Source organism: Oryx dammah, unplaced genomic scaffold (genome assembly GCF_014754425.2).
Source record: "Oryx dammah isolate SB20612 unplaced genomic scaffold, SCBI_Odam_1.1 HiC_scaffold_19, whole genome shotgun sequence".
NCBI lineage: Eukaryota > Metazoa > Chordata > Mammalia > Artiodactyla > Bovidae > Oryx > Oryx dammah.
In genome coordinates this window covers 17,383,914-17,411,606 of record NW_024070203.1, presented here as the reverse complement: position 1 = coordinate 17,411,606, position 27,693 = coordinate 17,383,914, and the positions used below count along the sequence as shown (strand labels likewise).

General features: G+C 54.8%; 1 pseudogene; it reads right to left on the bottom strand.

Annotated features, from left to right (window-relative positions):
* Positions 1–1,027: 1,027 nt before the first annotated feature.
* Positions 1,028–27,012, bottom strand: LOC120879127 (annotated as a pseudogene).
* Between the last annotated feature and the right edge of the window lie 681 nt (positions 27,013–27,693).

The window sequence follows — 27,693 nt, the reverse complement described above, 5'->3', positions numbered from 1 at the left end:
TGTCTGAGGCAGAGCCCTACAGCAAGGTCTAGAGGGTGATAAACAGTCCAGGCGCCTCGGGGGGAAGTGAGGGGGGTCTGGGAACAGAGCCTGGGGCTACTGGCTATGCCAGTATTTTCTTTCTCAAGCTGGGAGGTGCACTGACATTTATTCCTTGGCTTATCATAAATCCCATGGGATCTGTTTTCTGGTGAAGCAGCGTGCCATGGTCACCCTGCGGGCAGAAGCTGGCGCCTCAGCTGGACACACCTGCATGTGAAGTGAGCCAGTGTCCTCTGCCCAGACAAGGAACACAAAAGCTCACGAAGCCTCGGTCTCCACATGACGCGCGCAGCTTGTGCGAGTGCTGTGTGGGCGCTCACAGGGCCAAAAGACACTGTGTAGAGAGCATCAACCACAACACACAGCTGTGCCTGCCTGCAGTCACCTGGGTCATCTCCTGGGTGGTGCTGGGAGGCTCCTGGAAAAGACCTTCTAGAGGCCTGGGCTCCTGAGATGGAGTGGGTGCTGGCCTGAGCCCCAAGGGGGCCGGGGAGGAGGGCCAGGCTGTACACCTGACGCTCCATCACCGGCTCACAGCCTGCCTCCCCACCTTTAGCCTCCCCTCAGGCCTCCAGTCCCAGCTCCCTGGTGGGGCCTGGAGGATGGGCGTGTGGGCCCTTCTTCTCTAGCACAGAAGATCATGTTCCAATTTTCCAAATAAACCTTTTCTCTCCTTTGCTCACAAATCTCAGTTTATTTTAAGAACTCCACTAACCCAAACTAAAGGCCTTTCCCATTATTTGTGGGCATTTACGCCTTTTATCCACCTCCCCAGAAGACACGAGATGACAGGTGAGGTAGACTATATTTTTAAAGTCAGACTCTTTGGGACTTCGCTGGCAGCCCAGCGGTGAAGACTCCACACGTCCACCACAAGGGCACAAGTTCGATCCCTGGTGAGGCAAATAAGATCTCTCATGCCAAGCGCACAGTGCAGCAGAAAGAAAGGTCAGAACCTGTGTAAAATAACCTGTTCTCTCAGGGCTCACCACTCAGGTAACGAGTACTTGTGACTCTGAGCAATCTGCCCCAATTCAATTTCAAATCCGGGTTCTGGGCAAAGAACCCTGGACCTGAGATCCCGCAAGGCCGGGGTGGCGGACCTGAGCCGCTGGAGCGCCTCCTGCAGCCACGCTCTCTCCTGGCTCAGCCGCCACGTGTGGCCCCGCTCCAGCTCCGCCCTCCTCTGCAGCTGCTCCCCCAGGCCTCGGACCACCTCCTGCAATTCCGCGTGCAACATCGCCAGCTCGGCCTTCTGACCCTGCAGCACGCCAACCTTGAGCTGGAAGGTCCGCTCCAGCTGCCTCCTCTCCTCTGCAGAGGCCCTTTTCGTCACCTCCATTTCCCTCTCGTGGTCATTAACCTGAGGAGAGAGGAGGAGTGATGTCGATTGGGGGCCCCCAAACACAATTCACTTGATGAATCAAGGCTGCCGGGTGCAGCACCCAAACAGCAGGTGGCCCTGCTTCAACAGGGTGCCGAGGCCCGTGAAAGGCTCCCCACGGCTTGTGTGGCCGCCTGCTTCCATCACTTCCTGTAACCTCCACTGCAGCCTTGTGGGGAGGCCCTGCAGGTGCAGAAAGAAGGCGGCAGCCCGGCAGGCAGCCGCAGGAGGAGGGCAGGAGGGAACAACACCTCCACGAGGCCTGGAAGGCAAGGCCACAGCAGGCACTCAGGGGCAGGACCACCCCGTGGCCATGGTGACACCTGACAAGCTGTGGGCGCCATCCGTCCATGAAACCCACCACAATCGAGTAACAGAGCAACAGACACATTCACTCAAGACAGGCTTGGCCAGGGTGACCTAGGAGCCCCTGCGTGCCGAGTCGCTTCAGTTGTGTCCGACTCTGTGTGACCCTGTGGACTGTGGCCCACCAGGTTCCTTCGTCCATGGGATTCTCCAGGAAGACTGGAGCGGTTGCCACGCTCTCCTCCAGGGGATCTTCCCAATCCAGGGATCGAACCTGCATCTCTTATGTCTCCTGTATTGGCGACATATCTCCTCTTTCCACTAGCGCCACCTGGGGAGCCCCTGGCGCAGGGCAATCCCAGGAACTAAGATTCTGCTCCCAGAATCTGCTTCAGCTGCAACAGAGCGGGGGGCTGTGACTTCCCAGCGCAGGGCAAACAGGGAGGTCTGGCCTCTGCACCAGCCTCCAGACACGGAGAGGGACCCTGCTCCCTCCCGTCATTATCTATTCCTTCTGTCCCGCCTCCTTCCGAAGGGGGTGAAGGCAGAAAGTCAAGGTCATGCACATTCCCGGCAAACCTCCGTCCCCCTGAGCGGCTCACTATGGGCAGATGTGTGTGCAGACACATCTCAGCAGCAGGAAGTTCCCTGACCTCTGTGGCCTCCCTCAGTCCCCTGACCTTGGTCTCCAGCTGGATCTTGAGTTCTTGGTAACGCTCCTTCAGCTGCTCCAACATCATCTCTGTTTCTATATTCGCTGGGGCGGAATCACCCACGAACGTGACGGTGCCTGAAAATAAGAGGACGTGTCCATTGACGTTCTGCCCAGGACACCATGGGATCAAGCATCTTTTAATTTCATAGCTGCAGTCACCATCTGCAGTGATCTTGGACCCACAGCACGGCCAGCCCTCCTGGGCCCAGGTGACCCCCACGCCATGCGTGGTAGGGGGCACACTCAAGGCTCGAGTCAGAATGTGAGTGTGGCCACTGCTAGGGTTTCATCCATGCCGGCTGATGGGCTGGAAAGTGAAGGGAGCAGACACATCCTGACCTCTCGCCTGCTCTTTTCAGTTCCCGAGTTGTTTTCCATGAAGAAGAGGGACAGACTCGGCAACATCCGACCAAGAGAACTTGGGATAACCATCTTAGGAAAGAGCATCCCATCGCCCTGATAACACGAAGCTGCCGCCTGGGTCAGGAGTGGCCCTGGTTGGATGCACGGCCAGCCTGGCCTCCACCACCCATGTGGCCCCTGCACCACAGCACTGCTGTCCTGACCGCCCCTCCTCCTTAGACGGGGGCGAGGGGAAGAGAAAAGGCTCCAGCCAGGAGAGCGCTCTGGCTGTGTCGGCACCAACACGAAGCTCGGGGCTCCCTCCGATGCTACGACCCAGAGCCATCTGGCCACGGCACCAGGGCCACACACTCCTTGCAGCTCAGGCCCGTCCAGGGATAAAGACCATCGCCCCCTTCCCTGTGGCCACACGGGCCCCTGACACTCATTGAGGCATGCGATGACAGCAGCCACACACCAACAACCCCTGGCTGAGGACAGCAGGGCTGTGGCTCGGGGGCCAGCAGAGGCCACTGCTGCAGGTGCAGGTAAGGGCCTCCATTAGAGGCCAGGTGCACAGAAGGCCCCCAGCCCCGCCCGGCCCTGGCTTCCCTCGGAGGGCCCCAGGAAAGCTGACATGGACTGCCCTGCCAGAGCCATCACAGGCTGTCCCCCACCACCCCCAGCCTGCTCTCTGCTCCTCTTTCCAGGTGACCCTCCCCAGGGGCATCTCCTTCCGTCCCCCCTGCCTTAGGAGGCTCACAGGGGACATGCCTGCCCTGAGGTCACAGCAAGGTCATCATAACCCTCACCACTTACTCTGTCCAAGCAGTAGGACCTTCATTCTCCTCCATCTCCCTTGGGGCTCTGGGTTGCCTAAACCCCTCGCCTCAGATAGGACCCTTCTCTGACACAAGTGGTCCGAAGGACTTGTGACCCCCTGCACAGCGGGCTGGCCCACCTCCCCGTCCCCAGGGCAGGAGGTCGCGACCCACTACCTCCAAGCACTCAGCTCCCACCTGCCGGGCCGTGTCCCGGGGAGGGCAGGCTGCCAAGCCGACTCGGGGCTGCCTGTGCCTGCAGGCCTTCCAGAGCGGCCTACAGCTCGTCGGTGCGGTCCTGCAGGTCCTTTGGGCAGAGCCAGACACTTCCTCCAGCCATTGCAGCCACCAGGCGCAGGAGCAGGGCACAGGGCCAGCACCTGGGGAACAGTTCAGGCCCCAGCAGAGTGGGTCCCGACTTCCAGGACGGGGCCCCGACACTATACCCGGGCACCGAACTGCACCGGGAGTGACAAGGAGCAGGAGTCATTTCCCAACATCTTACGCCTGGGACCACCTTCCATCACTGGATACCCAGAAGGGACTCGGGGGAAAAAGTGCAGTGACAGTGAGAAATGGAGAAAATACAGAGACCTTTTAACACCTGAAATCACAAGAGGTTAGGGGAGTATGCTCGTAAGGAGTAGGGGAGATTCAAGGAACACGAGGCTTAAAAGGAAGGGCCTCTGGGACCTTTCTGGCGGTCCAGCGGTTAGGACTGAATGCTTTCCCTGCAGGGGATGCGGGTTTGCTCCCTGATTAGGGAACTAAGATCCTGCAAGCTGCATAGCACAGAGGGAAAAATAAAAGAGGAAGGGTCTCGTTTGTAACAGGCATCACTTATCCACCCAAAGAATGAAATATAACTCAACAAGCCCACTTGGTCACCTGGCTTTTACAGGGCCAGGAAGGCAGCGTTCACAGTCCGCTCTCCCAGGTGGTCCCAGGGTCCGAGCGACACGTTCACCCATGACGGTGGGTCCACGTGCTCCTCCCCCTGCCTCGGGTGGGCCGTGGTCACCCCACCTGGAGGAAGCCACGTGCGATGCCGCTTCCAGCTGGCTCCTCCCCCTGGGACCCAGGCTGTGGGGTCAACGCCATGCACACACTCAAGGCCCCACCTCCCGCTCTGATTTTCCTTTTTGGGGGGCTGCACCATGCGGCCTGCAGGATCTTAGTTCCCCAACCAGGGATCACACCCGTGCCCCCTGCATCGGGGCTGGAGTCTTAACCACTGGACCACCAGGGCAGGCCCTCCTCTCTGATTTTTTAATCTGAGTTTCCTCTCCAGGCAGGTCTTGTCAGTTCTTTCTGAACTCCCTGGTGGCCAGTGCCTGGCCTGTGTCCACACCCACTCTGGGAGGAGGAGCCTCTAACTGGCAGCTCTAGGCCATGTGGGAGAAGGGACAGGCCCTGCTGATCTTAGAGGAAGCACATGTTTACTAGGCTCACTCACTGTACCTCCTTCAGAACCTCCTGAGCAAAGAGGCAATCTCCCCAGAGCGAGCGCTGTTGGGAGCTACGTTAGGCATTACTGACAAAATGGAGACACGGCCCCCAGACCCCTCTCCTCATTCCGCAGACACGGACCCGGGATTAAGGAGTTAGGCCTTGTAATTCTGACTTGCCTTTTCCTTTCCTCGGCTGAGCTGACTGAAAAGGAATATTAAGGTGCTTATTGTTCTTGAGAGGAGCATGAGAAGGCACAAAGCCTTCTGCAGCTGTGCTCAAACTAATTCATAAAGTTAATGACTGACATTTGTTCAAGGACTTTTACAAAAGAGTGTTCCAGGTTGAGCACATAGGCCGTAGCTTGAGGCCATGGGAGGGATTGATATCTGAAGCCTATTTGTGAGGAGAATGTTTATGGCAAAGGAGTTTACTGAATTTACCGCTTTGAAATAATTAAAATACTTAGGAGTTAAAGATTTAAGGAATGTTGTAAAGTTAGCATATTTTACTATAGCTTACAGAAGTTAGGAATTTTTAGAGACACTATAGCTAGAAGCCTTTTTAAGAGATAGTGAGCTCAGGATGTTAGGGGCAAACAAGATAAGTAGTAAACTGAGGAATGTAGCATGAGTTACAATGTAATCACAAGTTAGCTACAGGACACATTAGAGGAGGTAGATAATAGATGATAAGGCTGATTCTGAGAGAATCACTGAAGCAGGAACTCTGAAGAGCAACAGTGATTTATGGAGATAATAATCTGGGAGTAAGGGGATCTGAAAATGTCAAACCTCTGGCCTAATATTTTTGTAAAAGTATAAAAGAGAATCTTAAACTTGAAATAAACAGGCAGTCCAAAAGAAACCTGGGAGAAGCTGTCTCAGTCGCCGACACCGTTCCTCTCTTCAGGTTGAATCCCTGGCTGCTGGAGTTGACTCCGGCAGAGCACCTCTGTCCCAGGGGAAAGGGCAAGGCCAGGAAGCGAGAGCTGCTGGGAGGCCCGTGGGACAGCAGGTGTGTGCGCCCCAGCCCCCTGCCCCACAGTGACACCACACAGGCCACGGAGCATCTCTGACTGGATCGAGGCGTGCAGCATAAACTCTACAATGATCTGAAAGACCGGGTTCCCAAAGAGGGATGCAAACTAGCTCACTTAAAGTGTGATTATATTGATTACATGTTGAAATGACGACACTGAAAGTAATCGAGTAAATAAAATATTAAAATTAACGTCACCCGTTTCTTTTTACCTTTTTTTCCCCCTTTTTACCTTTTTTAACATGACCACTGGAAAACTTGGAAGTACACACGTGACTGCTATTTTTACCGAGCAGTGCTGATATGGCAGGAAACATCGACAGAATCATTTCTACCCAACGCCCTGCCCCTTCAGTGGTTCCTTCTGCCCGTCAAACGGCTACTTTAAGAGCATATAAATGCTCCACAAGGTCAGCAGAGCCAGAAAACAGGCCCTTAAGGTATGATGCTAGGCAGACTTCTCTGTTCTAAGCACCTAAGGATGACATGCACTGTCCTGGGTCCCAGCCTGTCCATCCAGGGTGTGTCCAGCAGGGCTGGGGAGCCATGTGCCTGCTTTTGTGTGGGTTGCACGTGAATTTGGGGTGCCTGTGGATGCTGAAGGCAGTCACAGGGTGCTGCCCCAAGAGCTGGGAAAGGCAGCAAGTCCACTGCACACAGCGAAGCCCTAGGTCTGAGGGCTCTGGAACCTTCGAGGCTTCTCTTTGCGTTACTGTTAGCAGGAGAGGTGAGCTCAGCAAGAAAGCAGGAGAGGGTGGGGTTTCAACAGCAGCTCGGAAAGCACTGGAGAGGAAGGGGGGCCAGCCACACCGAGTCAGCACACACAGAGGGGCTGGCTGCCCAGATACTTGCAATTTCATGTATTAGAAATTATTTTAAAAAAATTTTTTTAACGTTCTCAATGCTAGTTTGAAACAGCCAAAACTATCCCCGCAAAAGAGGGGGATATTTCTCTGAATAAGTAGCACCAAAATATAAAATTGTTTTTGCCAACACTTCAAAAAGTAAAATTTCAAGAATCAAAAGTGAAATGAGTAGCAACAGTTAGGTGACAGTCATGTGAAAAAAAACAAAGGGGGTTACATCTGTATGAAAAAATTCAGGTGCAGTAAAGCAACGTATTAACTGCTGGTTAGTCACAGGCGCTCAAAATGGGGGAGAAAACACAGCAGGAAGGACAGTTCCTTCCAGAAAGTTAACCACAAAACCCACACACCACTCGGTCTCTGAGATGGGCTACACAGGTGACCCATACACAGGACTGCAGGGGCACCAGGATTTGGGGTGTGGCAGGCAGGAGGCAGGGGTCACGTCACACTGCAGACCAGCACGGGCTCACCTTTATCCTCTGGTATGGCCAAAGCATCACGTGCAGAGAGACAGTTCTTACATTAATCGGGAGGGATACCATTAAGAAGCCAGTGAATACTAGACCCTAAACGCCAAACAATCATGTTTTATCTGCCGGAGTCCAGGACAATCTTGAGGGAGTAACAGTGTGATCTGTTTCCCAGCAGTGACTGTTCACCACTGCACCCTGCTCTGCATGGTGGCAACGCCAGCTGAGTGGGCTCACATGTAGGTTTGGCCCAGGAAACGCATATACTCAACCACAGGAAACAAGATGAAGCCTTACACAGTGCCTGGATACACTCAGGGGCCTTGGGACTGGGGTGAGCAGCCTGTGTGGGGCCGAGCACAGGTGCCGGGCAGGCAAAGTCCCAACTGCCTCCTCGCAGAACATGAGGCTCGGAAAACTCCCTGGCAGTCCAGTATTGAGGACTCCACGCTTTCACTGCCAAGGGTGTGGGTTCCATCCCTCGTCAGGAAACTACGATCCCACAAGCCATGCAACACAGCCACAAAAATTTGAAAAAACAAAAACACGAGGCTCAGGAGACCTCAACTGAAGAAGGAAGCCCACGTCAGAGGCTGTGCCTGCCCGGCTCATGTAGGGATGCTCCTGTGGTCCCGGGCTGGGCCACCCTCCACGTGGAGGCCAGGAGGTGGGAGGGGCCACCCAGTCCTGAGCAGACAGGGCCTGACACTTCCTTGGGCAGGGGGACACTTACCCGGCACAGGCTCGTATTCCTTCAGGATCTCTGAGAATCGCTCTTCGTAGGCCAGGAGTTCTGTGCTCTGAGGCTCCAGCTGAAAGCCAGATGAAAGCAGGAAAATGAGGGCCAGGACCTCAGGCCAGGTAGAGGGTGGGCTGCCACCCCCTCGTACTGCCCCAATACACTCAGCATCTGCAGGCACAGCCACCTGTCCCTCCTCTTCCTCGCCGCCCTGCGTTTAAAAGGTCTCGGGGCAGAAGGATGTTCAGAATTTCAGGAAGTGGTCATGCTCCCACCTGGACCCTGGGCTGCCTTCTTGCCTTGGCCACCTGGGAGGCCCCTTACACAGACACTGCACCTCCCTCCCTTCCCCCCTTCCCCTCAAGGTGACGGAAAGGGCCAGGTCTCTTGAGCGCTCCTCACCCCAGCACTGGGGTCTGTGCAGAAGTTGCTGACTGCTCCAGGCCTCGTCACCAGAAGGTAGAAATGAAGGGCATCACTGGGGTGTCACCTGCACCCCTGCACTGCCTGAAGGGGAGGAAAACACAGGCAGAGTTCAGTTCAGTCACTCAGTCGTGTCCGACTCTTTGCGACCCCATGAATCGCGGCACACCAGGCCTCCCTGTCCAGCACCAACTCCCGGAGTTCACTCAGACTCCCATCCATCGAGTCAGTGATGCCATCCAGCCATCTCATCCTCTGTCGTCCCCTTGTCCTCCTGCCTCCAATCCCTGCCAGCATCAGAGTCTTTTCCAATAAGTCAACTCTTCACATAAGGTGGCCAAAGTACTGGAGTTCCAACTTTAGCATTATTCCTTCCAAAGAAATCCCAGGGTTGATCTCCTTGCAGTCCAAGGGACTCTCAAGAGTCTTCTCCAACACCACAGTTCAAAAGCAGCAATTCTTCGGTGCTCAGCCTTCTTCACAGTCCAACTCTCACATCCATACATGACCACAGGAAAAACCATAGCCTTGACTAGACGGACCTTAGTTGGCAAAGTAATGTCTCTGCTTTTGAATATACTATCTAGGTTGGTCATAACTTTTCTTCCAAGGAGTAAGCATCTTTTAATTTCATGACTGCAATCACCATCTGCAGTGATTTTGGAGCCCCCAAAAATAAAGTCTGACACTGTTTCCACTGTCTCTCCATCTATTTCCCATGGAGTGATGGGACCGGATGCCATGATCTTCGTTTTCTGAATGTTGAGCTTTAAGCCAACTTTTTCACTCTCCTCTTTCACTTTCATCAAGAGGCTTTTTAGTTCCTCTTCACTTTCTGCCATAAGGGTGGTGTCATCTGTATATCTGAGGTTATTGATATTTCTCCCGGCAATCTTGATTCCAGCTTGTGCTTCTTCCAGCCCAGCGTTTCTTATGATGTACTCTGCATAGAAGTTAAATAAGCAGGGTGACAATATATAGCCTTGACGTACTCCTTTTCCTATTTGGAACCAGTCTGTTGTTCCATGTCCAGTTCTAACTGTTGCTTCCTGGTCTGCATACAGATTTCTCAAGAGGCAGTTCAGGTGGTCTGGTATTCCCATCTCTTTCAGAATTGTCCACAGTTTATTGTGATCCACACAGTCAAAGGCTTTGGCATAGTCAATAAAGCAGAAATAGATGTTTTTCTGGAACTCTCTTGCTTTTTCCATGATCCAGCGGATGTTGGCAATTTGATCTCTGGTTCCTCTGCCTTTTCTAAAACCAACTTGAACAGGCAAAGTAGCCTTAATAATTTCCTCTCCATTATAGAATTTTAGGTTTCCCAGGTGGCACCTGTCCTAAAGAATCCGCCTGCCAATGTAGGAGACTCAAGAGATGCAGGTTCAATCCCCGGATCGGGAAGATCCTCTGGAGTAGGAAATGGCACCCACTCCAGTATTCTTGCCTGGAAAATTCCATGGACAGAGGAGCCTGGCGGGCTACAGCCCATGGGGTCACAAAGATTCAGACACGACTGAGTGACTGAGCAGTACATGGAATTTAGTAGAAAAACCCACTTCCGTCTCCTGTGTATTCTCCATCAAGACCCTGATGCCCTTTACCAGCACCCACAGGTGCTTCTCTGGGGACTCAGACTCAGCAAGAGGACTTGCCTTGTCTTTCAACACAAACTCCAGGTCATTCTGCAGCTTCAGGACTAGCTTCTCTCAGCCTGAGAGCTTCTCCACGACTTCAATCATCTCCTTCTGCAATCGACTATTTTCCTATGAGACACAGGTCAGTGGTTGGCCAGGATGGAGAGTGAGAGGCAGGGAGCGAGAGGCAGGGCTCCGGAGCAGGAACCCTGGGGGAGGCTCTCCCGGCCACCTGAGCTCTCGAGAAGGTCATAAGCAGTACGAGCAGAAGGCAGTGACAACCCTTCCCGAGTCGTCTTTGAAAGGACGGATTTAAAGCTGCACTGCAACAGCCCAGGAGTCCACTGGAAGGAAGGCGGTGTCCAGAGACACAGGATATAATCAGAAGGCAGGCCTGGCTTCTCCTCTGGGGAAGGGAGGCAGGGCAGGTGTGGAGGAACCCATGGTGAGGAAAGAAGAAGGAGGTGGGGCCAGGGCCACCTCACTGGAAGCAAAGGCAGGCAGGGATCAGGTCAGGGACGCTCTCCACAGCCAGGAAGAGTGGCCCCGAGCGGGTCACACAGCCAGGGCTGGGGGCGGGTGACGCTTTTGTCTTTGGTCTAGTGCTCTGGTCCTAGGGAGGCAGCCGAGGTAGCAGCCGCTGACCCAGAGCCGAGAACAAGAGCCCCAGGGCCCCCATCCTGAGGACCACACGGCTGCAGAGGAGGCTTGGGTCTCTCCTGAAGAAGCCAGGACGCTTCCGCTTTGGCTGAGAAATGGGCTCTCTCAGTGGCTGCAGAAAACGTTCTCTAGCGTCAAGCCCCCAGGGTCGCAGGGAGGGTTGAGTCCCAGCCCAGGAAGGTGTGGATATGCAGGAGGGACCCCCGGGCAATTGGCCTCCCTCTTTTTGGGTGGGGGGCCCTGAGGAAGCACCCCGCAGCACCCGGACCCCCCTACCTTCAGAGCCAGGGTCAGCTTCTTGCAGAGGCTGGTTTCCTCTGCCTGCAGGCGCCACAGGTCCTCCTCCAGCCTGGCCCTCTGCCGCAGGGCCTGTTCCCAGAACAGCTAGCGTTCCACCTCCACCTCGGACCGCAGGAGGCTCAGCCTCCCCCGGTGGCCCTTTTCCAGGCGTCTGCAAGGCACGCAGCATACGGTGCATCAGGCTCCTGGGGGCGCCATCTGGGCCTCTCCCTCCCCGGGGTCTCCCGTCTGCGCACTTGGCCTCGGCATTGGGGACTCGTTTGTTCCCGCCTGATAGACGGGGGAGCTACGGTGTTGTGGAGCAGCGGAGGCCTCATGAACTGCCCGCCCCTCAGGGCTGGCAGAGGTGACCCCACACAGACAAGGGAGCCAGCGGGTCCGTCGGCCCGTGGGGCGAGCTGGCAGGTGACCTCTGGGTGGGTCTCTGGCACCCCTTGGCCATTCAACCTTCTCCACGTCATCAAAAAATGCATCGGTAAATAAAGGCAGCACCAGGGCCCTTGGTGACTGAAGGCACAGAGAAGTCAGCCTCCACCACAAGCGGTGGAAAACCAGCACACAGTGAACCCAAAGGCAGACAGAGGATGGGGCAGGGCCCTTCCCCTCAGACTCTGCAGTGATCTTTAGCAACAACCATTTCTATCAGCAGGGAAAACAGTGCCAAACCATAGCTTTATCACTAAAGCTAGTGGAGCTGAGCTATTTAAAATCCTAAAAGATGATGCTGTTAAAGTGCTGCACTCAATATGCCAGCAAATCTGGAAAACTCAGCAATGGCCACAGGACTGGAAAAGGTCAATTTTCATTTCAATCCCAAAGGAAGGAAATGCCAAAGAATGTTCAAACTACCACACAGTTGCACTTATTCCACGTTAGCAAGGTAATGCTCAAAATCCTTCAAGCTAGGCTTCAACAGTACATAAACCGAGAATTTCCAGATGTACAAACTGGATTTAGAAAAGGCAGAGGACCCAGAGATCAAATTGCCAACATCCACTGGATCATAGAAAAAGCAAAAGAATTCCAGAAAAACATCTACTTCGGTTTCATTGTCTACATTAAAGTCTTTGACTATGTGGATCACAATAAACTGCGGAAAATTCTCCAAGATGGGAATATCAGACCACCTTACCTGCCTCCTGAGAAACCTGTATGTCAAGAAGCAACAGAACTGGACATGGAACAATGGACTAGTTCAAAATTGGGAAAGGAGTACATCAAGGCTGTATATTGTCACCTTGCTTATGTAACTTAAATAGAGAGTACATCATGCAAAAGGCCAGGAGAAATAGCAACAATCTCAGATATACAGATGATACCACTCTAATGGCAGAAAGCAAAGAGGAACTAAAGAGCCTCTCAATGAGGGTCAAAGAGGAGAGTGAAAACATTGGCTTGAAACTCAACATTCAAAAATCTAAGATCACAGCATCTAGTCCCATCACTTCATGGCAAATAGAAGGACAAAAAGTGGAAGCACTGACAGGTTTTATTTTCCTGTGTTCCAGTCCCAAAGAATGTTCAAACTATCACACAACTGCATTCATTTCACATGCTAGCAAAGTAATGCTCAAAATCATTCAAGCTAGGCTTCAACAGCATGTGAACTGAGAACTTCCAGATGTAGAAGCTGGATTTAGAAAAGGCAGAGGAACCAGAGATCAAATTGCCAACATCCACTGGGTCACAGAAAAAGCTAGAGAATTCCACAAAAAACATCTACTTCTGCTTCAATGACTACACTAAAGCCTCTGACTGTGCAGACCACAACAAACTGTGCAAAGTTCTTCAAGGGATGGGAATATCAGACCACCTTACCTGCCTCCTGTGAAACCTGAATGCAGGTCAAGCAGCAAAAGTGAGAACTAGACAGAGTACAACAGACTGGTTTACAACTGGGAAAGGAGTACGTCAACGCAGTACATTGTCGCCCTTCTTGTTTAACTTATATGCAGAGTACATCATGTGAAATGCCAGGCTGGATGGAGCACAAGCTGGAATCAAGATTGCCGGGAGAAATACCAATAACCTCAGATATGCGGATGACACCACCCTTATGGCAGAAAGTGAAGAAGAACTAAGGAGCCTCTTGATGAAAGTGAAAGAGGACAGTGAAAAAGCTGGCTTAAAACAACATTCAGAAAACTAAAATCATGGCATCCGGTCCCATCACTTCATGGCAAACAGACAGGGCAACAATGGAAACAGTGACAGACCTTATTTTCTTGGGCTCCAAAATCACTGCAGATGGTGACTGCAGCCATGAAATTAAATGATGCTTGATCCTTATAAGAAAAACTATGACCAACCTAGACAGCATATTAACAAACAGAGATATCACTTTGCCGACAAAGGTCCATCTAGTCAAAGCTATGGTTTTTCCAGCAGGAATTCATGGAGTGAGATTTGGACCATAAAGAAAGCTGAGCACCGAAGAATTGATGCTTTTGAACTGTGGTGTTGGAGACGACTCTTGAGAGTCCCTTGGACTGCAAGGAGATCAAACCATAATAAAGGAAATCAGTCCTGAATATTCATTGGAAGGACTGATGCTGAAGCGGAAACTCCAGTACTTTGGCCACCTGATGCAAAGAACTGACTGACTGGAAAAGACCCTGATGCTGGGAAAGACTGAAGGCAGGAGGAGAAGGGGATGACAGAGGACAAGATGGTTGATGGCATCACCGACTCGATGGATGTGAGTTTGAGCAGGCTCCGGGAGATGGTGGAGGACAGGGAATCCTTGTGTCCTGCAGTCCATGGGGTCGCAGAGTCAGACACGACTGAGTGACTGAACAACATCACTAAAACAGTTGCTTAACAAGATCTCAAACCCAGTATATCTAGAGTGAAGCTGAGTGGAAACTCTTATTTCAGCAGAGCCTGGCTGGGTCCGCAATCAATTGACTGTGGTCGAAACCACAAATGATTGGCTTGGCCTCCCTCAGACTCACCGTAGAGCTTTGGGGCACAAGGGCAGCTGTCACTCAGGGAGACAGTTTGATGTGCGTGGTTAACCTAACAGCCTGCAGATCTTGGGGCGAGTTTTACAAACTTGATCATATCACTTCCTTCTTTTTTTTTTTTTTTTCACTTCCTTCTTTAAAGGGAAAAGGTGCAATAACATATGGCAGAGCCTCATGATGGGTGCTCAGAAAGGATATGCAACATTACAACAACAACACCTCTGAAAGCGACCACGTGCACAGGAAGAAGCGAGGGACTCATGGAAAGGGTCAGGAGCGATAACCTCTGTGGATGTGAAATGTTCACTTTTATTTTTCCTTGTGTGTGTATTTTCTAAGTTTTCTACAATGAACATGTATCCCTTACCACTTTTTGCTGTTAGAATAACCTAACACAACTGCAAACGCTATTTCTAAAAATGTACCAATGACACCGTGCTACTCATGGAGCAAAATCCAAACACTCACATGGCCCTCGAGGCCTTGTGTCCCCCAACCAGATTCTTGGATAGAGATAACGAGGCTCCGGTTCTCTGACTCAGAGAGAACTTCACGGAGTCCCTTCGGGGTGGTCGGGAGAATCAGGTCAACCAGTTTGAGACCAACACAAATCCATTCTCAGCTCCCCGACTGATGGCCTGAAGTCAGTCGCCGTCGGCTTGTGGGCACTTGGGGAGGGCAGCGCTGGCCGCAGAGGAAGAGTGTGTGCAGTCAGGCCGCAGAGGAAGAGTCCTCCCCCAGCGGGGAGCCCCATGAGCCCCATGTGTGTCCAGGGGGGACCCGGCACCTCCCCTGTCTGGGATGGAGCCGAACTCAGCCACAGCAAAGAACCACAGGGAGGCAGGTGACACATCGAGAAGAGAGGGAAAGGCTTTCATAAAGGTCAGAAATGCTTTCCTCTCTTCTGTCTGCCACCAGCCGGGCTGACTCTGCGGGAGTCCGCTCAGGCTGCTGCATGGGTGATGCCTGGTCTGCGGGCTCCCTGCTGAGGGCTCAGGTGAGACAGCAGGGCCTCAGCTGGCAGCAGCCTGGGTCCACCATCCGCCCTGGCCCAGGACCCCGGCAGGACCTACCTGACCTCCTCTGCGAGCTGCTCCAGGGCAGAGTGCAGGTCGTCCGTCTCCTTCACAAACTCCAGGTTCCTCTGCTCAGCTTTCTCCTGGTCTTGCCTTGCCTTATCTCGCTCCCTGGCCATCCGCTCCACCTGCTCCCTGCAGAAAGGAGGAAAGGATCACTGGGGACCCTGCTCTGGGCCTTGCGAGCTGGTCTGAAGGAACAAACTCAGCTGGCCTAAGAGTGCTGAGCAGTGGCCAGCGCTGGGCTCTGACCCACCTCCTGTGCATGCATGCCAAGTCGCTGCAGTCATGTCCGACTCTATGCAATCCTATGGACTGTAGCCCTCCAGGCTCCTCTGTCCATGACATTCTCCAGGCAAGAATACTAGACTGGGCTGTCATGCCCTCCTCCAGGGGATCTTCCTAACACAAGGATGGAACTCGCCTCTCTCACGCCTCTTGCATTGGCAAGCGGGTTGCACTAGCATTGGCAAGTGGGTTCTTTACAACTAGCACCACCTGGGAAGCCTGACCCTCCTCCTACCAGGATGGTTTCTGTAGTTATTGAGTCTGTTTTACAGAAGTACATACAGCAAGAAGCCAATTGGCTTGCAGTGGGGTTTCTAGCAGGTTTCCGGACCAAGAGGTTCAAGCCTGGGGTGTGCAGTGTTCACCCCTCCAGACGGCCTTAGAAGAGGTGGGAAATTATCCACGCTCCCTCTTGCCTGCAGCTGGGCCTCAGGCCCCAGGGATCCCCAGCACCTAACCTGGGACTGGACGCATGAAGGGGAGAAGGCTGGCCACCCATTATCCTGCCTGGTCACAGCCTTGCCACCTGTAGCCTGGCACCTAAGTACCAGGGACTTGCCCAGAGCAGAGGAGACTCCTCTCTCTGTCCGGTCACCCCAGGCCCTGCCTGAGGCTCAGTGCACCGGCTATCCTGATGCCTGTTTCTCCCACTGGAGAAGCACCAAGCTTGTCTCCCTTCCTTATCCTCCCAAAGCAGTCTTCCTTTGGGCCCCTCTGCAGAGTTGCCTGACGTCAGAGGTCTCATCTGTCGGTACCTAGGTACCTAACGAGATGCAAAGTCGTGAGGATGGAGATTGGAATTACTGCCAACCTTTTCTGTAGCTTCAGCACATCAATAAAAATACAATAACAATCTCTGTGCCAACAGGCTCAGTAGATGGATGGCCTGAATATCCAGCTCAACTGGAGCCAAACCCAATTAAAAAGGATTGCATTCTGGGCCCAATCTCCATGCCGTGCTTTTTGACCATGCTGGAAGCACCCTTTCTCCTCCCACAGGCTGCCCGTGTCCTGGGCGAGGAGGCCAGCCTGGCCAGCGGCCCCACACACACACCCCCCCTCCCCCCCGCCCCGACAGCGGGGCTCTTACTGGCAGAAGCTCAGCTCCTGGCGGTAGCAGGCCAAAGCTGCCTGCTGGGAGGCCCCGCCCACCATCATGAGCTCCTTCTCCAGGGCCCAGGTCAGCTCCAAAAGGTTCACCTTCTCGTCCACACTGAAGTCAAGGCTCTGAAAACAGAAAGGCCCATCAGGCAGGCAGGGTGAGTGGGTCTTCAGACATTTGCTGGCCCAGACCTCACTGTCCCAGTACCATCCTTTTCTGTCTGCAAAGTCTCCACCTCTTGAGCGGAACCTCTCCCCTGCTCCCATCCCTCTGGGGTACCTCTCCCCAGGTCCCTGTCAACACTGATGTCCCCCTGCCACTGTCAGCATACAGATCCTCCCCTCACTGTCCCTGCCTCAGAGGCAGGCATGACCCAGGCTGGACAGAGTCCCCCTTCTTGGACAAAGGGACAGACACAGAAGGGGGCATACGCAAGCAGAGGACTTGGAGGCTGGAGAAGGGCTTCTCCTCTGTCCAATCAAGTGTTGTATAGACGACGGGGTCCTGGGGAGCCATGCAAGTGTGCTAGACCTGAAGCCAAGACCCAGAGGCCAGGAGAGTCCTGCCAACTCCCAGAGCTGGGACCCCCAAGCCTAAACATCCTCCTTCTTCCCCAGCTGATCACAAAGATGTCCTCCTCTTGCCAAGTTTGAGTTGAGTTCTTGCCATTTCAGACACAAAGAATCCTTAATATATCTCTAAACAGCACAAACAGACTTAGGAACAATGCGGGTTCTGTTGGTGGAAACGATTGATGGAGCGATGAGCCACAGCCAAGCATTTCAGAGAGTCACAGCCATTCCCCCTCGGGAGCGGGGAAGGTAAAGTTAAAAGAACAGAAAAACTGTGCTTTCTGTATTTTACCACAATAAGAAAAAAGGTAGGCTGGGAACGCCCGTGCACCGGCCGGCGGCCTAGTGATAACCCTGGTGCCGTGGCTGCTCTCTCAGTGACTGGGGCTTGTGACTACAAGTTGCAGACACACAGGTGGGGCAGGCACATGGCAGGGCCCATGGGGAAGCCCTTCCTGTAAAGCGGGAGAGGGGACTTGAATCTCCACGCTTCTCCACGGCCCTGACGGCTTCTGGGAGAAAAATGACAGGACGCTAAAGCGTGCGGAGTGACCGGGAAGCTGCCACCACGACATGCTGAGGGCACGCCTCTCAGTAATGAAATCACAGGGGGAGCAGAGGACAAAGAGCTGGGCAGCAGCTTCCAGATTAGAAAAACCGCTCGACACGTGTGGGCAGCGCCTCATGGTGTCCACACCCACGTGCTGCAGTCACTAAGAGGCCCTCTAGTCCTCCAGGACCGAGGATCGGCTCGGAGGCCGACACGCACTGCAGGGTGAGTCTGAGATACTGAAACCTAAGATTTGTTTCAGGCTGTGGGCTTTCTCTGCTGTTTACTTCTTATGTTTCTAAGTTAGGAGGACCTACATATCAATATCAAAAAACAAAGCAAAAACTGATGATGACGGGCCTTCCCTCCATGAGGCCTATGTCTAAGGTTCTCTGTCCAGCCTCCCTCATGGGCAGCATCTCCCCCCAATCCTCCCATCCAGACACCTCTGCTAGGGCAGCCACGTGACAGGCCCACACCTGCAAGACCTCCCTGCCATTGTGAATGCCTTCCTGGGCCCACAAAGAGATGATCTGCTCCAGGAAGGCGAAGCCGCTGCCGTCATCCACACTGCAGAAGAGGCGGGGGCCCGAGCACACAGACACGAGGGACGATGTGGTGGTCTGGCCAACACTGTCCTCCAGGACCTGCACACGGGGACCAGCTCTGTGACGACCGCGGGCCTCCCCGTGCACCTTTCGTGACCTCACCACCTGTGCTTGGCAGGCGCGGCCTCCCCTTGATTCCTGCTGCAGGGAACAGGGTGCTCGGAGGACCTGTGGGAACGGCAGGCTCCATGGAGGCGACCCAAGCCCAGGGCTCAGGGCCGTCTGCCTGAGGCCATGCGGGGGGATGCCCCAGCACCTGCAGGGACCCCTGAGGTAACTTCTCTCTGAACAAGGTGGCTTCCCACCTGTCCTCCCAGAGGAAGAGCCTGGGAAGGCACAAACCAGCGAGGGAAACCCAGCCTATGCAGAGAAACCCAAGATGGGCTTCAGAAGAGGCGGAGTGGCCCGCGCAGAGGGCACGTGTCCTCAGGATTCAGGGCTGGAGACAAGGGCAGAAAAATCCCTCGGCCGGAAAGCTGGTGGGTGAGGCTGAGGTGCAGCAGGAAGCTGTGCTTCCCACCCCAGGGAGGGCCCCTGGGACATGCATTTGCTGTTGGGACCAGAACAAGGAGGAGCAACGGGCCCCTCCTCTCTGAGGTTGGTGTCCCCAGACCACCGGACCCAGGGACTCCCCTGATGGAGCAGGAGAACCTCCGTCTGCTGCGTGAGGCCCCACACCTGCAGCCCGGCCACACCGGTGTCCACATGCACAGGACGTGGCCCCGGGGCCATGTCAGCGCTTCCTGGGCAGGAACGAGGGGCCGAGGCCCCTGGGAGGAGCCCTCCTCCACGGGCTGTGGGCACAACTGCAGTCCCTGCCCTCAGGTGGCCGGGCACTGTCCTCACTACCCCGACTCCTTCCCCATCTCAGTGGCTTAGGGGGCAAAAACCTGATTTTTGGACGCGCCCAGCCCAGCAGAGAACAAGGCCACTGTTCCTGCACCACCTCCCACAAACTACGGGATCAACCACGTTGCCAAAGAGGCAGCAGCAAGACTCCCCAGGACAACCATGCCCTGTGGTGGGAGAAGGAGCCCTGACCACCCCGAGACAGAGATGAACCAAACGCATTGGCCAACATCACAGTGTAAATAAAGTCTGCTTGACTCCAGCTGGCCTCGTGCAGGATGAAAAATGGGAAGGACACAGCTCCAGGAGAGCCTGAAGGGCTATTCTCGGGGAAGGCACGGCCCTGATAGTGACTCTGCCCCCAAGGGAGGAGCGACCGGGTGCTGTTGGTGGAACGCAGTGTACCCCAGGGAATCCACATAAGACCCCTATGAGGTGCATCCACTTTACAGATGAGGAACCTGAGGCTCAGGGAAGGCAAGCAGCTCACCAGTGGCGCATAGCTGGGCAGAAGCAATGTCAGGTCAGGTCAGGTCACTCCAACCACCTCCTGGGCACCCACTCTGGGGACCAGGCAGAGAGCTCAGGCCTTCAGGAGAGTGATGGCAGTCACCCTGGGCTGCAAGAGTTAATCGCCCCACCTTACCTGGTAACGAGATCAGGACACACTGGGTTTGACAAGCGGGGCCAGTTCCAGCGGTCGAGGGGACCCATGATTGAACAGGCCAAGCTGGAGCTCCTCCAGACTCACTCTACTATCCCCATCTTGGTCCAGCTTGTTGAACAGGTCTTCAAGCTCATAAAGAAAAGCGCCTCAGGCATCTGCTCAGAGGCTCCTCCCGAGTAGCCTTGACCACCCCGCCCAGGCCTGGCCCCCACCCCACCAAGCAGGAGGCTTGCTATCCCAGCACTGGCTTCCTGGCTGGGGCTTGTGAAATCCACATGCCTGGTCAGTTTCCACCCAGCTGGGCATCCCGCATCTCCCAAACACCCACCCGAGTCTGCTGTGAGGGAGTCTGCTGGACAGTGGGACATGTACGTGTGGGACACGTGTGTACGGAATCCCAGCGGTTCAGGGTCAGCAAGGTGGGGCCCATCCCATCACACTACCCCCCTCCTCCCTGGGTCCCGAAGAAGGGAAGGGCTGAACACAGCTGCCGGGGTCACAAGCCAGATGCTATGGGTACCACCTTTGGGCTGGGCGGTAGGCCTAGGGAGACCAGAGATGGGAGAGAGCTCCAGGCAGAGGAGCATCCTGCGTGAAGGTGGCCCGAGACGGACCCTCAGCACAAGCCCTGGGAGTCAGCACAGGATTTTAGGCCAGACAGTGACGACTGAATCTGTGTCTGAGGGTGAAGGGGTTTTCCAGGCCTGGCACCAACCACAAAGACCCAGCCCCCTGAGGCAGTACGTCCCATCCCCTCTCACCTCCTTCACCAGGCCCTGGAGCCCGATGCTCTGGCAGACCAGCCAGCTCCTCCTCTGTGAGGTGGCTGCTGCTGCCCACACCCAGCTCTTCCCAGAGGCCCCAGACCCGGCTCTCGGGGGTGTCGAAGGAGTGGCTGCGGGGCTTCTGGGGGCTCCCAAAGACCTCAGAACCCCAGGTTGGCAGCTGGCCTGAAGCAGGGCAAACACACCAAGGCGGTATTTTACCCTGAAATCAGATGGACTGACAGACGGGCAGAGGGACACATGTGAGAGTCAAGCTTCCGATGGTGGCTACACGGGGCTCACTGGGCAATTCTTCCAACTTAATTCTATGCAAAATTTCACAATAAAAGGGGGACTCTGCTGCACGTGGGGAAGGCATTTTCTGAAGGGAGCCTACAGAAGCTATAGCACTAGGAGCATACCTGCAAGCTTTGCACTTGGAATAAAAAGGCCAGGTTTAAAAAATTAACGTCTAGAAGGTCTTCAAACCTGCCCCAAGCAAACAGCACAGTCCAACAAAGGCCAATGACCCTGTCTCTTGGGCAGCCTCTTGCCCTGGCTTCATCTACCGCTGTTTGTTCTTGCCCATGGTTTTTTTGTTTTTTGGTTTTTTTTTGGTAATATTTATTTGGCTGCTCTGGGTCTTGGTTGCGGCACGTGAGATCTTTTTAGTTGTGGCATGCAAAGTCTTAGTTACAGCATGGAGGCTCTAGTTCTCAGACAAGGGATGGAACCTGGGGCTCCTGCAATGGGAGTGCAGAGTCCTAGACAATAAATCACCACTGAGGTCCCTGGCCCAAGAATTTGAAGGCAAATCCCGGCTGCCGTGTTCTCACCCATGAGTGTTTCGTGTGCACTCCTGACCCCTGTGCGACGATGGCCCTACCACCCAACAACGATGGCGCAGTTCTCTCCCAAGTCTCCCGACGGCTGACTTCTTCAACTCAGCATCAACGCAGAATCCTCCCTGTGTGTGTGGCTACTCCCCCAGAGTCACTGGGGCACCTCCCACCGCCCCCTCACTGCCCCGGCCTCCTGCCCTCCATCCTTAACATCTCCTGTAAACCAGAACTTAGCACCAAAGGCTAGTTTGGATGCAGGGTGAGTGTTATCTTTGTTCTTTTTTTTCCCCAGCAAAAAACGCCCCAAGGAGGGCTGTTTTCCCTACCACCTCACATCAGGAGCCACAGGGGTCTTTGAGATGCATACTCAGTCAGCAGCAAGTCCGGGTGAGAGCCGGCCAGGTTTCATAGCCTTTCTGTTAGCCAGGTGGCTTACTGAAATTTCTGAAGCTTTGCCAGAGAAACACCCTTTGGGAGAGGACAGACCTTGGGGTGTCCACAAAGAGCTCTCTTTAGATAAGCAAGGCTTCAAAGCAGAGCTCCTTCCATGCCCAGACTGCACCACCCTGCCCGACACAGCACCAGGGTCACCTGCACCTGACCAGACCCCGGCTCCCGGTCAGTGGGCTGGAGCTCTCCAGAGAGGAGCCATCTTGGCCTTTACTGTGATAACCCAACTAATAATCAGAAAGTCCTTTCCTGAGGAAAGCTAGGCCTCCATGATCAGGAATGATGCTATATATCGGGTTGAGGAAAACACAAAGAAAGGGCCACTTCCAAGACCCCTTCTAGCTTAAAACATCTGAAAGTTCTATGGAAAAATGGAAAAACAGGGACTTCTCTGATGGTCCCGTGGTTAAGAATCCACCTTGCAATGCAGGGGACTCGGTCTCGATCCTTGGTCAGGGAACTCAGATCCCACGTGCCATGGAGCAACTAAGCCTGTGTCCTCAACTAGACAGAAGCCTGTGCACCGGAATGAAAGATCCCAAATGACGTATGAAGATCCTGCATGCTGCCACTGAGACCTAACACAGCCAAATAAATAAATTTTAAATTAAAAAATAATAAATAAAGGCAGGAACCAAAAAAGGGGGAAAGCAATTCTGACACCTGGGTGTGTTCTCAGGACTTACCTTCTCTGCCAGTCCTGACATTAGTGTTTGTGCAGGAGTGTCAGTTCTAACCTGGATGGAAAGAAGCACCCCAACCTGTCTCTGGGCAGAGAGCCCAAAATCACTCAGTGAATAACCTCCCCGGAGCCCTTCCTCTCGTCCCCTAGATTTACTCTGAGTCCAGGGGATGGAGGAAGTGATTTTCGGACACAAAGAGGTCCATCTGCTTCATTCAGTAGCAGACACTTGGTTCACTCGCCTGACATCCCCACGCTCAGCACTGAGCCAGCAACAGCCTTAGCCCCTGAGGACCACAGTCTGGACGGTGCTCAGCACCAGCGCAAACCTCTCACTCGGGAGAAGCTCCAATCAGTTCTGGTCTCCCACTGGAGCCATGGTCCTGCACATTCTGCCCCGTGACACACGCTGGTGAGAGGCATCCTTAAGGAACCCGCACACCCACATGCTGATGCACCCAGCTTTGCTAAGCACACCTGTGACTGCCTTCCGAGTGCTCCACCAGGTCCCCAGCACCAGAGCCACGTCTCGCCCTCCACAGGGGCACAGTCAGGACCTGTGGTAGGTGGGGAGGCTGCTGGCCCAGGCCTGGCACCTTAGGAAGGAGTCCCCTGGCCCATGCCTGCCGGTCGGGAAAATCACTGTGACCCTAACCAACTGGCTGCTCTCTTAGCCAGCGGCTTCTGCCCAAGGGTCTGACCTCAGGAATCTCAGAGCTGGGACCCCTCCCAGGAGAAAGGCACCCCAGAGAGACCACCCACACTGGGCACCTCCCAGGAAATTCTCTTTTGCTGGCAGCCTGCTGCCTGACAGCCCAGCACTGACCAAACGGGGCATTCACCACAAAGCCAGGCTTTACCTTGGGCTTTAACAATTCATTCTGAGGCTCCTATCAGACTTGAGACTCTGTGGAAAAAACAGAAAGAGAAAGACGTCAGCCATGATTAACCCGCACGGGTGGATCTGCCCCATGGATAGACTTTCTGACATGGAGGCCTGAAGGCTCCCGCAGTGGACAGCTCAAGGAGTCTCACTGGGGGCCCCGGAGGCATCCATCACGAGCCTGCCAAGTCGTACAGGGTGAGCCTTGGTCTGAGTGCTAGATGGGAGTAACCGTAGCTATGGCACAGCTGCCCTTTCTACCCTGAGCCAATTAACCTTTCCCTCCACCTGCAGGGCCAGGGGAGGGTGGGGATGCTCCGAGGCCCCTGTTTCTGAAGCAGGATGCTCTGTGGCCAGAGCTGCCCTGCAGACAGTGAGACCCAGAGACACCTTAAAACCAAATGTAGGTCCCCAAATAGCCCCTCTTCCAGTGATGAGATGCCATCTCCCATCTTCCTGTGTCATGTCATGTGAGCAGTGATGGGGGTGGGGGGGAGGTGCCAAGGCAGGCTCCACCAACCTCCACGTGGAGCGGCGGAGCTGGCTCCTCACACTGGGTCTGGCCGGCTGCTCCAGTAAACCTGGGGCTCCACCTGCAGCGCCACAGGGCTCAGGCTGGCTCCGACGTACCACTTAGAGCCGCTCATGTACTTTGGGGGCACAGCCCGGGAGGCAACTGGAAAGCAAATGGGAGGTGTGTGGGGCTCTTTAAAACAGACTCTGGGCCCACTTGTGCTTACAAAGATGCAGATTCAGAGGTGTGAGGTGGCTCTCGGGGACACAGAGACTGGGGAGTCGGGGTGCGGCCTGGGCTGTAACCAGGAGAGAACACAGGTTTGAAGGGAAGCACCCAGAAGGGGCCAGTGGGAGAGAAAGGCCTAGGGTCCCAGGAAGAAAGGCCAGGTCAGGAAAACAGATCGTTTCACACGGGTGGGTCATGCTCCCAGGGACCAAGTACCACCTCCTTTCTCTCCCCCTCACCTGAAACTGGCCCACAGCCCCTAACCATGGGAGCATCAGAGGAGGAGTCTGGGTCCAGCCGGGCCTCCAGAGGAAACAGTGATGCCGGCGACCCACAGAGACTGAGAACAAGGCAGGAGTCTGGGGCGGAAGATGCTGAGTCCCATGTGACAGAGGACATCTAGGGCAAGCTGACCATGTTCCTGGGCCCTGTGAGGTTATCATGGGCAAGGTCTGGCCCTGTAAACTCTCCCTATGTGGGAACTCCTGGGGCTGCTGGAGAGGAGGGGGCATTCCCCCTGACAGGGAGGAACCTGAGGCTTGAACACCCCATGCAGGGGGCAGGAGCCTGCATGCAGGCTCCGCACCTGCTCTGCTTTCCATCTACACACAGGCTGTGGCTGGTTGCTGAGCGGGGAGCAGCGGGAAGAGAAAGGCCATGTCAGGTGGGAGTGGGCGGCAGGACACACTTGGGAAACCAGGTGCGCCTGAGAGCACGCGGACCCCCACCTGGGGCCATGCACTCCCCACTCACCAGAGGTCGTGATCCAGCACCGCACCGGCGCCCTTGGCCTGACGGCTTCTGCCTCTCCCCTCCTGAGATCCCCCGGTTTGTGTCCGGAGGCCCACCTGCCCTTGATGTGGTCCCCCCTTTCTTCATTGTTTCGGCTGCTCAGCACTTTCCTCAGAGCAACGAGACGCCCAGAAATCACACACATTAGGACCGGTTCATAAATGTTCTCCGAAAGTGTCACCTCCTCCCTCCACCAGGGGGAAATGCGTCTCCAGGAACGTGTCCACGCGGCAAATCAGGCCAGGAGGGGGCAGCGTCCCACCACCCACAGAGCACAGAGCTGTGGCCTCAGTGGGAAGCTCTGGGGCTCACGGCCAGTCCCCACCCGCTGCCCAGACAGCCTGCAGACCACAAGGTCAGCCACGCCCTGTGCCTCCTGTGTGTGCCTATTTATTCCTAAGAGCAGAATGCCAAAATCTGCAAGTTAAAAATACATTGGATTAGGATATCCCTGGTGGTCCAGTGGTTAGGACTCTGCACTGCCAATGCTGGGGACAAAGGTTCAATCCCCAGTCAGGGAACTGATATCTTACCATGCTGAGTGGCATGGCCAAAAGATTAAACAAGCAAAAAAATAAAAACCAAGAAAAATATTTTGATTATTTGTTCTGTGATGGCCTTCACTGAAACAAAAGAACTACAGAGAAGCAGAATGTTCTTTCAAAACCCCAGGCATTTGGCCCCAGGGTGCCACACACACTCCTGGAGCATCGAAGCTCGTTTTCAATCATGTGGCGTGAGTTGGTGGGAAGGACCAGCAGGCAGAATAGAAAGTCGGAGAGAGGGATGCTGTGGGCTGGCCGGGGAAGCAGGGATGACGCCCATGGGGGAGACCGGGAGGGTGGCCCTCCTGGGAAGCACACAGCCCGGAGGGCGGGGGCAGGGCTCGCTGGGCTTTCACAGCAGGGGCCGCCTGTGTGCACCGGCCCTGGCCGAGCCACCTCAGGCAGGCCTGCGACTGGCCCACCAACTGACTGGGTAACTGAGGAAAGCTCTGAAAATTGAAAGAAGAGAAAACACAACACAAAACTGGGCTTGGTACAGAAAAGCACCAGTCACCAAGAGGACACAAGTTGTAGACGCACAGGAGTTCCAGCACAGAAAAGGGAGCAATGACGAGAGCATGGCCTTTCTCAGGCACCTTCATGCCCAGGGTCACGCGATCACACCCCAAGTCAGGAAACGCGAGTGGCCTTCTTCCCACCTCATGGAAGAGAAACGGGATACAAAACCACCAACGACCAGACCCTTCAGGTCCCAGGGCAGCCGCTGACAAGCTGGCTCCTCCCCGAGTCAGACTCCACTCCCTTGTCAGACTCCTCCCCCCGACCAGACTCCACCCCTTACCAGACTCCTTCCCCATCAGACACCACCCCCTTATCAGACCCCTCCCCCGCCCCCACCAGACTCCACCCCTTACCAGACTCCTTCCCCATCAGGCTCCTCCCCCTTATCAGACTCCTCCCCCGCCCCCAACGAGACTCCACCCCTTACCAGACTCCTTCCCCATCAGGCTCCTCTCCCCCAGGTCAGGGCTCCCACATGGCTCTAGCAGGAGGCGGTGGGACACCAACCAATTTCAGCCCCAGGGGAGGCCGCAAGTGCTTCCCCAAGGGCCTAGCTCCAGACTAGAAAACCTCCCCTGAGTAATGGGTACGATCAGCCACAGGATTCCGGGGATTGGGGGTGAGTTGGGGGGGCTCACTGGAATCTCCATGAAAGTACATGACCCCCAAACCTCCCAATGGCACCCACTGCCCCAGTCATGCACCTGCTCCCGACCCGGGGTGTGGGAGCAGACCAGGGGCCTGTGCGGGGCAGACGCCTCAAACCCCTGCCCCGTGAGGGAGGGAGGGACCTGCTGGCCACTGCACTCGCCCTCCCAGCACTCCTCAGATGCATTCCCGACCGGCCATCCGGCCAGAGCACGGCAGGCGCGGCCAGCCAAGGGGTTGGCCCATCTACGGAGCACGTCCGCCATCACCTTCCCACTGGACCCACAGTCCATACCTCCAAGCGGGCCTCCCTCCAGAATTCTCCCTCCACCTCCTGACCAGTTTCAAAGCCCCTCTTCACTTCTTCTGAACTATTACCTTTGTTCGATGCTGTTCTCATCAAGACAGTGGTAACTGCTGGGGCCAGAGGGACCACGGGGGTACCTGAGGAGGGATGCAGGATGCTGGGGGCCCAGGTATGCTCGGAACGGATGTTCACTGAGCTGCACACTTCCCAACTCTCTTCTCTACCTGTGCTTCACCTGAAGTCACACAGAAAGAAATCAACGCAAGAGATACTTGGAGGTCAAAATGTCACCGGTATGTGCTAGAAAAGCAGGCCTGGGGCTGTAGGTCCAAGCATGCTTCCCACACCTGGCACAGAACTTGAATGAGCACATTTCTTTTGCTGCCTCTGAGCACATAACTCAGCTGTTGGCTGTGGAACCTCTCTGCCTGGGTTACACATGTATCAGACTTGAAGGTAGACTACTTATATGTGTGTTTATTTTCTGGCTCCCCAACCAGCACGTGGTCTCATGGCTGACACATTGTAAATACTCAACAGATGTCTATCAGATGTGTTGGTCTCTATATCCTTTCAAAAATGAGCAGAATTCACCTTCTCAAGGAGACATTCTTTCACCTTTCTTCTTTTTTAAAAAAGT